General features: G+C 49.6%; 1 long non-coding RNA gene across 2 annotated transcripts; it reads left to right on the forward strand.

The window, feature by feature from the left end:
- The first annotated feature begins 1,572 nt into the window (after nt 1-1,572).
- On the forward strand, nt 1,573-10,636 carry LOC121023224 (uncharacterized). 2 transcript variants are annotated; one of them, XR_005787301.1, is made up of 3 exons: nt 1,573-1,707; nt 7,656-7,782; nt 10,158-10,636. It is a non-coding gene; the product is annotated as an uncharacterized LOC121023224 (long non-coding RNA). The 2 variants fall into 2 exon arrangements; XR_005787302.1 differs by lacking the exon at nt 1,573-1,707 and adding an exon at nt 4,416-4,896.
- The last annotated feature ends 752 nt before the right edge of the window (nt 10,637-11,388 follow it).

Here is an 11,388-nt window from a genome sequence, read left to right on the forward strand (position 1 = left end):
CCTCAAGGTCAAGTCTTATGTGCTCCCTCGCCTCGCCTTCCGTCTTGTCCAGATTCCTCAAGACATTTTGCCACGAGTTATTTCCATTTTCTTTTATTTCTTCAATTTCTCCTCTCTGGACTTTCTCTTTCTCTTTCCAAAAAGAAAAAAATAAGAAAGGAAAGGAAAGGAGAAGAGAGGAGAGGAGAGGAGAGGAAAAGAAACATCATGCTCTAAGTGTGGCTTATGATAATAAAGCAATGGGTAAAACATAAAGGTCCAAGGAGAGAATTGGCTATATATGTTATTGAACAAAGTCATTTGCGCCCCCCAAATTTACATCATACAAAAACCTATGAAGGTATGAAGAAAAATTCCTGCTACAACATGAAATGAATACAAAGCTACAAAACGGACATGCAAATACAAAGTAGCCATATCACGCATAGCTGTGTAATTTAAAAAGTTTTGTTATGTTTATTTTTTAGAGAGAGAGAGAGAGCATGTGTGCATGTGAGTGGGGGAAGGGCAGAGAGAGGTGGGGACAAAGGGTCTGAAGCAGACCCCGAGCTGTCAGCGCGGAGCTCCGCGCCAGGCTCGAACTCACGAACCGTGAGATCATGACCTGAGCTAAAGTTGGACGCTTGACCGACTGAGCCACCCAGATGCCCCTGAGTTTTGAGGAAGCACTCTAACAAGCAACAGAACTGTCATAAATACCTGGACCTAGAGAACAAGCATAGGGAACGGTCAGTTGTGATTTTCTCTGGGTGGTGGGATGGGGCGAGACGTTCATCTCCGTCTTTGGGTCTTTGACAATTTCCAAATCCTTCTAAAATGGGCACACATTAATTTCAGAACCAGAAAACGGTTTAAAACCACAGAAAGCGTTTCTTTTTCTTGATGTGGTGCCCTCAAGTTAGCATCGAAATGATTTACAACCTTCCCCCCCCATCCCGCCCCTTGAAGGCGTTGTTGACACTTATTTTTCCTGTACTTAAGTCCCATTCATTCATCTTGTAATCCTGCATGGTACTCTGTTTCCAGTCCAAACAGACGGGAGTGTGTTTGCCAAGAATTCCGGCTCTCGCCTTGACCTCTCTGAAGCATTTGGAAGTGTTGACATTGTTGAATTCTTTCTCTTTCTTGAGACAGTCTCCTCCCTTTCCTCCCACGGAATTACTCATTTTCTTACAAATATTTATCGAATACTTGATATGGGCCAGGCGGTGTTCTAGGCCCCTGGGATACGTCGGTGAAAGGAAGCAGACAAAAACCTCCTGGGGTTTACATTCTGGCGGGGGGAGGGAGGAGGTGGAATAAACAGAAAGTGTAAGAAATAAGTTATGTGTTATTTTTTTAAAAAAAATTTTTTTTCAAACATTTATTTATTTTTGGGACAGAGAGAGACAGAGCATGAACGGGGGAGGGGCAGAGAGAGAAAGGGAGACACCGAATCGGAAACAGGCTCCAGGCTCTGAGCCGTCAGCCCAGAGCCCGACGCGGGGCTCGAACTCACGCACTGCGAGATCGTGACCTGGCCGAAGTCGGACGCTTAACCGACTGCGCCACCCAGGCGCCCCATGTTATGTGTTATTGAAGGTGATAAGGACCACCGGAAGGACAACCCAGGCTAAGAGGTACAAAGAGTTCGGGAGGGCGCTGGGTGGTCTGTGGTGGCTCTAAGTCTCATGGTGAAAAACGTCAATGGGCACAGACTCAAGTGAGGTGAGAAAAGTCACTGGGAATTATTGGGGACATCCGGGAAAGAGGGGTCCAAGCAGAACGATGGTTGGTGCAAAAGAGCAGTCTGAGACAGACCGGAAGCCCACATGGCGAGGGTGGCTGGGAGCGACCAGAAGCAGGGGCTGGGAAGGGGGAGCTTCGTGGGCTTCCCTGGAGACTGGGCTCTTGCTTGGAGGGGAATCCAGAGCTGCTGAGGGCTTTGGGTGCTGTGGCGGAATGTGACTTCCGTGTTGAAGGCCGTCAGGCAGAAGCAGGGAGACCTGTGAGGAGCCCCTTCAGGTGACAGGTGTGCGAGGTAGCAGGTGGAAGGAAGTGCTGGGATTCCGGATCTGGCTTGAGGACAGAGCCCACACCATATCTCTCCGTCCATCGCTGCCCTCTCTCCTTCCTGCCTCCTTTCTCTCTGCACCCTAGCCCTCGGTAAACCCGGCCACTTAGGTGGCTCCCCTAAGTTCCCGCAGTCAGGCAGACAGGTCCCCACACCTTTTTCCAGCTGAGAGCCACATCCCAAGATCCCTCCAGGTGGAACACCGTGGCTGAGCTTTCTGTCTCTTGGATAGAGATTCAAACCTGGAACCTGGGGAGCTTGTTCTCAGTCTCTGAGTGATCAGAAGAGCTGTCCTGTGCTGAGAATTGAAGTGGGTCCCTTGGACTCTCATTTAGAATGAGGAACACAGTACTTCGCAGAGTACATTCACATCTAGTATTCCATTATTTCATGTGATGAAATAACCAAGCCCAGCAATAACCCTGGGATATGGCATGGCAGGTACAATTACACTTGCTTATGAGTTAGATAACTAACACATCGAGGGACTTATTCAGTGATGGTGGCAGCGAGTGGCGGAGACGGGACTAGAACTCGGGTCTCCTGGCTCCTCGTCAGTGGGATCAGTCTCTGGGAATCCTGGAACCCTTATCACAACATCATAAAGCACAAGTAAGAGCATCTTGGCTGCCATGCGTTCCGGCCAAAAAATAACTGTGAAAACAAGCAAACTTCTCAGGGTTAGTGGACATGCCCTGGTGCCCAGGCTCAGATGGAGTGCTCCCCCCCCACCTAAAGAACCCAGCTTGGGCTGCCCCTTCTCCTGCTGCTCCCCCGGCGATGTGAGACCCTGCCAGGTGCCATCTATCCATAAGCTATGCCAGGACGCTATCCTGCCACCAACAGGGCCCCTTTTCTTTGGCTTTTACTTTGCTATTAAGAGAGGGAAATGAGACACCAGCTCAAGTTTTACTCTGGGAGTGCAGAGTATAGACAGACCGCCGCCGGTTGTAGGAGCTGGGAGGCTCGGCGGCTGGTAATGGCCTTCAAACTGAATGGACGATGAAGGCTGAATGCGATAGCGCAGTCAGGCTATAATTAATTTAGAATTTGAAATGGAGAGAAACTTTAGTTATCTCAAGCTGGGCAAACCAGAGGTTGCCGTAGGGCTGTAATTCCTTCTCACATGCCTATCAAAACTATGTACCTAAAAAAGTCATCTCCATTCCACCATGGAGGCCCTTCTCTCTGACCCATTTCCCATTATTAGACCAATTAGTACTCAGCTTCTGTTCCAGGAGATTAATGATCTGTGGGTGGAAGGAAGGGGGAATTTATGGGCTGGCTCAAGGTGTCGCCAGAGCCCTCCTCTCTCCCTAGTTGCTGCCCTCTGTGCCATACAGGTGAGCAGTCAGGACTCAGCCCCCCTGGCAAGTGGTCCTCCTGGGGAGGAGCAGGACTTTCACTGACAGAGCAGTTGAAGGTGGAGCTTCAACCAGGGGGCGGGAGCTCTTCTGAGAAGGGTGAAATCTCCAACTCCTGGCCACAGCAAGGGGCTGCTGCCTTAACTGTTACATCTCTGAGGGACCTCCACAGGAAGGGTTTCCTCTTTCCCTTTGCCCAAGTGGCACACTTTGGCACTTTCCAGAACAGGAAAGAGAGGATCAGATGAGAAGATACCCTTTCCTAGCCTGTCAAAGAACTAAACAAAATGTTCTTCTTAAATGTGAAGACAATGGAGTCAAGCGTATCTCTGAGGTCTGTGGTCCAAAAGATAGGAATAGGGACACCTCGGTGGCTCAGTCGGTCAAGCATCCGACTCTTGATTTCTGCTCAGGTCATGATTTCACTGTCCCTGAGATCAAGCCCCGTGTTGTGCTCTGTGCTGAGCAAGGAGCCTGCTTGGGATTCTCTCTCCCTCGCTCTCTGCCTCTCCTCTAGCAAAATAAATAAATAAATAAATAAACATTAAAAAAAAAAGTAAAAGATAGGAATAGCATGACAAGAATAAAGATGTAAATAGATATGCGAAACCCAACTAGAGGGAGCAACAATTGGCTGGAGGACTGACCGCTGTGTCACAAGTCAGCAGAATGAGGTCATGTAACACAAGTATAGGTGAAATACATGTGGAGACCACCCTGTTTGGAGACTATTGGCACAATGACTCTGAAGCCAGGATTCGCCTGGCAGTCAAGGTCACCAACAAGCACCCAAGCCATATTCCAGCCAGAGATCTACTGGTCATTAAAAATTCCCCAGTTAACTGGGAGGCAACCACAAAAATTGTATGAGAAAATAACCCAAAAGTTGTCTGGATTGATCCCCTAGCAGGGAAACGTCTTTCAATCACAGAAAGATCTAGATTTAAACTTAGAAATGCTTAAGAGAATCAACCCACTGTGAGACTATTTTGTGGGTAAGGTGTTGAGAGAGCATTTTCCATGCGTTTCTCCTGTTTCTGCACATCTTGTGAGCAGACGCATGACTGCCTTTCTTCTGCACTATCTTTTCAAGGATATGTGGTGAACAGCTTTGGAAAACAGAGACAGAGTTCCTCCAGAGCAAAGGGCAGGTTTATTTACTGTCCAGTACAATAAAGATAGCGCCATCCTCCACAGCAAAAATGAAGCAGACTTACTGTCCATTAGAAAAGATCTGGGCGCCCTAAGCTCAGGGCTCCTCTCCCATAATCCATTGTGGACGCAGGTGTCACTTGGCCCGTTTCACACCACCCTTGGGGACTGGGACTCAGAAACTGGTATAAATGCTGAGATTCTACTATTGCTATGAGTAACTAAGTCCTTCGTCTCTGACTCAGAAGGCTCCTATCCTTTGCCAGCAGCCACCAAACTGATTATTTTGGAAGTAGGCTAAATTTCAGACTCTTCACAATTCTTGACGTAAGTATTCAACTCATATTTAGTATTTAAGTTCCTACAGTACTTAAGAGATTTTGGCTTATGCAAGTAATAGGCCAGTTTTGTGATTCCATATTAAAATTAAGTGATTTACATTTGTGATTTTTGGGGGGCACCTGGGTGGCTCAGTCGGTTAAGAAGCAGACTTTATTTAGCTCAGGTCATGATCTCACAGTTCATGGGTTCGAGCCCCGTGTTGGGCTCTGTGCTGACAGCTCAGAGCCTGGAGTCTGCTTGGGATTCTGTGTCTCCTTCTCTCTCTGCTCCCCCCTTTCTGCCCCCAAAATAAATAAACGTTAGAAAAATAAAATAAAATAAATTTGTGATTTTTTTTAATGGAAATTCAAATTACTTCACATGTAATGTAGTATGGATTTCAGGAATAGAATTTAGTGATTCATCACTTACATATGACACCCAGTGCTCATCCCAACAAGTGCCCTCCTTAATGCCCATCACACATGTAGCCCATCCCCCCCCCACCTTCCCTCCCCCAACCCTCAGTTTGTTCTCAGCTCAGTATTTAAGAGTCTCTTCTGGTTTGTCTCCCTCTCCGTTTTTGTCTTTATTTTTCCCTCCCTTCCCCTATGTTCTTCTGTTTTGTTCCTTAAATTCCACCTATGAGTGAAATCATATTTGTCTTTCCCTGACTAATTTATTTTGCTTAGCATAATACATTCTAGGGTTACTAAATTTATATAGAGTGTAAGAACACTTAAAAGGACCTAGATTCATCTTGTTTATAAATGACAATTAATTAGACTTATGAAAATTGACTAAAGACCCTGGAAAGGCTTGGTTTACCTATCGGACAATTGAAGTACCTTACAGAGGAAAAAATATATATTAAATTTACAAACCCAATTTCATTTATTTATTTAATGTTTATTTATTTTTAATTTTTTTAATGCTTATTTATTTTTTACAGAGAGGCGGAAAGAGTGGGAGAGGGGCAGAGAGAGAGAGAGACAGAATCTGAAACAGGTTCCAGACTCTGAGCTGTCAGCACAGAGCCTGACGTGCGGCTCAAATTGGGGAACGGTGAGATCATGGCCTGACCTGAAGTCAGACGCTCAGCCAACTCAGCCACCCAGGGGCCCTGCCCGCTGCCTTCTTTAAGTTTTTTTGGTGTTTGTTTGTTTGCCGTCGTTAAGTTTTTAGGCGACCTTCTAACCCAGAATGAGACATTTCTTCTGATTTCCTACCTTAGCCAGAATGAGGAAGTTTCGAGAGTTTCCACTTGGGTTTTTCTTACCACTGTGGCTCTTACTCCGCAACGGTGTCCTTCCAGCTCTCACGTGCGTCCTTTCCAGTGACACATGCAGGGAACAGACAAATGAACACGAGGTGGGGTGTGAATCCGTTGAACTCACTATGAGACGGATTTGGAGCTAGAAGTTCTCCACATCAGGGGGAGGGTTGGGATGGCATTTTAAGTTTTAGCCCAGATCTTCTAGCCACAGCTCTTTAAAGATCTGAGTCATTCCTTTTCCTCAGGAGAAATAGCCATAAGTTTTTTCAGTGACAGATGAAGGAGATAATCACTATATGCTTTGCTGTGATGCTGCAAGGGCATTCCTCAAGGACACCCAGGCCCCCCTTCGGCAATTCGCTCTGGGTCTGACAACAGGCTCGGGTCTGGAAACCGGGCAAAGCATCATGGTTTTCCATTGCAGCAGCTGACATCAGTCTTTGCCTCACCTGCCCTTCGTCTTTGGTTACACAGTTCAAGCAACATGCTGCAGTCTCACCACTAAGAACACCACGGTCTGTTAGCCACGCCCCCCTGACTCTTGCAGATAAGGGTCCAGGTTGCCACTGGAACTCTTCTGCTATTACAGTCATTTGTCCACGTCACCTCTGATGGGTTAGCCCTGCCAGCCGTGCTGTGCTTTTCTTTAAAAGAAAAAAATAAAGTTTACCTTCGAGGGAGAGAGAGCGAGCGAGCCCGTGAGCAGGGGAGGGGCAGACAGAGAAGGCGAGGTAGACTCTCCGATTTTACAGAATCTACTTTTGTATGCCTGCCTCCCAAGGCTGTTCTGGCATTAATGTCTCATTTGGTTGAGGCCATCCTTTATCACCACGCTGCGGGGCACTGTGTCAGTAGCAGATTAGGGGGGCGCTAAGGGTCCTTGCCAGGGTGCTAAATCCTGAGTCATGGGAGAGTGCCCACATGTCAGTGAAGTCTCCCTTCTCCAGTCTTCTGTTTTCTTTCACGCCAGTCATCTCAAGACTCATTCCCAGATGGGACCTCCTGAATCACGAGGGTGCATGTTAGCTGGGTTCCGGGGCCCTTTCTGAAGACGGGAGGCATTTTTCGCGTCTGCCGTGCTGAGACCTGCTAGGGCTAATTATCGGTCTTCCACAGGGACTGGCAAACTGTGGTCCACAGGTCAAACACGGCCTGTTTTTGCAAATAAAGCGTTGTTAGGACTCCAGCCATACCCATTCATCTGCATACTGGCGAGGCTGCTTTTTTGTTTTGTTTTGTTTTGAAGTTGATTTATCTTATTTTGAGAGAGCGCGCGCAAGGGCTCGTCCACACGAGTGGGGGAGGGGCGTCAACGAAGCATGGCTCGAACCCACAAACTGTGAGATCTTGACCGGAGCCGAGATCACGCTTAACCGACTGAGCCACCCGGACACCCGTGCTTTCTGGATGCAGTGCACGAGTTGAGTAGTTATGAGAGGGGTTGCGTGGCCTGCAAAGCCTAAGATATTTGCTGTCTGTCCCTTTGCAGAGGAAGTTTACCACCCCTGGCCGAGAAGCCACGAGGGCAAGTATCATCTTACAAAGCACCTGCTTCAGGTGAGACCTCCACGTCACCTTGGGGCAAGGGGAGGCTACGAAAGCACCGAGAGGGCCAGGTAACCTGAGGATTGAGGGGTCTGGAGCACACGTACCCAGACGACCCATTCTAGGCCGCCGGGTCCCGCTCTTCTTTACGGCGCCTTGACTTTGGCACCGGCTACTTGCTGGGGCCATAACATCGGACCTCACCACGCGTTTTATCAGGTCCAAAGCCACGTGCACAGCGGGATGTGCCATCGGGCCCCGGCAGGCGACAGTCCTTTTACCTGCTACAACAGAGGGTTTCTGGCTTCCAATCTGGTGCCCTCGTCAATGGTTTTCTGACTTGGGTCTGCCGTTGTCTTGCTGCCCCCTGGGTTTCTGGGAAACCCCGTAGCCCCAGGCAAACCAGACCTGTTGGCCACCCTCACTGTGGTGTCGCCGAGGTAGTAATTGCAGGAAGCGACGAAGACCCCAAGACTGGGGGATCATGGGGAAGGGTTTTGTCTGGGCAGGGGGCAGCAAAGGCAGACCCATAACGGGTTACGGGAAAAACCATTAACTGGAACCACCTGTAGCTCTTGGAACCGACTTCATCTCCAGAATGAAGAATCATCACTGAGCGACCCTGGCAGCGATGGGAAGCAGCAAGTCCCTTCTTCCTCGTCCAGCCCCCTGTTTCCCTCCAGCGTCCCACGGCGCCCCAGAGCCTAATTCCACCCAGGCGGCGTGGAAATGGAATGTTGAGAGTCCCAGCTGCAGCATCACAGGGCACAGAAGGTCACCTCCCCCCTGGGGACACGGCTGCAGGTGCCAAATAACCAGCACGCATCCCGGGTATTCACAGAAGGGAGTCTTCATGATGGGCTACAGCATGCCAGGGGGTATCACCACCCCCTCCCTGACAAGACCCGGGTCCTTGTCGCCATCTACTAACAAATAAATGACCCAAGACACAGGATCTGCTGTCCGGACCTCGTAATACCAAGTGTCTTCGTTTGGACTCCCCAGATCTGATCCCAAAGCAAGGGTTTGAGTGCAAGTGGTTTATCTGGGAGGTGGGGGGACAAATAAAGGGTGTGTTATCGGCCAGCCACCCCCATGGGTGGCTGCGGGGAAGCTTTGGCCTCCAGGGCCACAGCGGGTCCCTCTTAGGCTCTCGAGCTTGGGGAGGGGTTCACTGCACCGGCGCCACAGCTCTCCGCAAAGTGGCTGTTGATGGCACACGGTGACAACCACCGATCAGGCAGGAGGAGAAACAGGCGAGGTCTGTGGTCCCCATGAGCGAGCTGCCTGAGAGACCCAGTAAATAAGAACATGGCAGGTGGGAGGGGGCTGTGGTATTTCCGTGCAGGGTTTGAGGACTGGTCCTGTCCTGCCTCACCTGGGGCCCAAGTGACCTTCTGTGGCTGCAGAAAAAGGCCTCGGGCAATGAGACACAGCTGGAAGTCGGCTGGAGCACCCCTAGAGCGGAGGGTGCAGGCAGAGCACCCACAGCTTCTGCTCCAGGGAGGCAGGAAGAACAGACAACTGGGGCTCAGCAAGAGGAAAAACTCACCCTCCTCGGGCCTGGGGCTCGCTGCTAACGCGCCGCACGGGGGTCACCTCCTCACGAGCCATGGAACTTGCCCTATTGTTATTGCCATTTTGCAGATGAGAAAACCGGGGCTCCCAAAGGTCTGGCAACTCGCCCACAGCAGTGACCGACGCGGGCTGAGGTCCTAGGTCTGCGCGACCCGGAGTTAGCACGCCTAAGCGCCCTGCGACGGCTGCCCGCCCCCACTGGAGATGGCGTGGGCAGGCAGACACGCGCACATCTCCCCCAGGTGCCAGGCATGCAGGGCAGAGGCTCTGTGGGCCACTTGCCCATCCCAGGCCGGCTTGTCCCTGGCGATACTGCAGCACCGACTCTCTTAACTGAGGTCCCGTGGACAGGGCTGGTTTTGCTGAGCCAGAGAAAACACCCAATTTGCCTGGGTCTTGGAAGTTTCCTTTCTCTGGTTATTTTTGCAAGGCCGGGAAAAGAACAAATCCTACCCTAAACTGACTACCTTCTTGCTGGGCGTGGTTTATGGCAATGATGTCAGGACCCCCCCGGGGGGGGGGGGGGAGAGACTGGACCTTGCAAGTGTCATTTGGCCCTTTGAGTCCTCATTCCATGATGTTTAATCGTTGACAGCTCTACCGACTGGGGAACAGATAAGACTTGTGTCCTTTTTAGATGACACATTTGACTTCAGTCCCTCCCTCCGTACCCGTTCATAAATTGGCAAGGCCCCCCAGTGTGGAATATCTCGTTTGAGATATTGAGATATTGAGAGGGAGTTTCATTTGATCTACAAATCTATAAATTTATAGATTTATTGATAAATTTATTTATAAATTTATCTATAAATCTATAAATCTGGTTGATTTATAGATTTCTTGCTAATTCTTTCTGTTTTTTCTTAAGGGTTCATTGTGGAATAATTAAAACACGCACAAAAGCAAAGAGAAAAAGGAAAATCAACCCCTATGAGCGCATCACTCAGCTGCGGTCATGATTAACTCAACCACTCTCGTTTCGCCCACACACTCCCCGGATCCCTGGATTAGTTAGACCGTATCACTGTGGTGCTCTTCTAAAAGTATCGATTCCTAAGCTACTCCCTCTGAATTTTCTGATTCAGTAAGTCAGGACTGGGGTCTGAGAATCTGTATGTTTTTATCAGTTCCTCGGGTTTCGGAAGCTATAGTATAAACAAACGAACACGGGTTCTACAGCAGGCAGGTCCTAGTATGAGTCCTGGCTTTGCCCAAGCTATGCAACTCTGGGTGAAAATTCACAGTTTTCAGACTTTTTGTCTCGAAGAACCACCACCTCTGTCAACCTGTGGTCTACTGAGACCGTCTGATCCTTTTCACATTAAATAAATGTGATCAAACCTAGTATCCCTCAGCCTTCCCTTGTCTTGGTGCTGGGGTAGGGATGGGGGGCCGGGTTACTTGGGAGCTATCCTGTTTGGGGATGGTTGTGTTTGCAAAAATCTCCCCAACCCTGTCGCCGCACCTCCTTCTGCCCTGTGTAGCCTGCCTCACTCTGTTTGCTCGAACTCCCCCTGCCCAGCTCCCTGGGAAACTAAAGGGTGAAACTTCTTCTAGATGGCGGTCTTCACTTACAAAATTCCTGGACCTGGCGTAAGCTTGCATTTGGTGCAGGTGGCTAACCACCTTTTTTTTAAACCAAGACGAATCCTTAAGTTCCGGGGTTGGCGTTCAATCGCTGGCTGCTCGTAAAAAAGCAAGCAAGCTTCACCAAACTGCAAACACAAGAAGCTTGCAAGCTTTTGGTGTGCTCAGCACTTTTCGAAGGAAGACCGCATCCACTCGCCAGGATTACAGCTTCTTTTGTGTTGTTTTGTGATTTTAATTAAATGGAGTTCAGAGAGAGGGAAAGTAAATAATTGGAGGGGGCTGTTTACAAAGGGATCTGTTCCTCTGGGCAGAGTCTCCGGAGCCCCTGGGGGCTTGTGCAGGAACCCAGGAACTGCCACCACCTGACACCAGAAGGAATGAGAAGAGGGAGTCCAGGAGAAGAGACAGCCCTGAAAGTGGCAGCGTCCTCAGGCTGGGAGACACACGCGGCCCCGGCCACCTCGCAGGGAGAGAGCCCGGGGGGGGGGGGGGGGGGGGCAAGCGCACAG

This window comes from Herpailurus yagouaroundi, unplaced genomic scaffold (genome assembly GCF_014898765.1).
Source record: "Herpailurus yagouaroundi ecotype Mexico unplaced genomic scaffold, PumYag 530, whole genome shotgun sequence".
Classification (NCBI taxonomy): domain Eukaryota; kingdom Metazoa; phylum Chordata; class Mammalia; order Carnivora; family Felidae; genus Herpailurus; species Herpailurus yagouaroundi.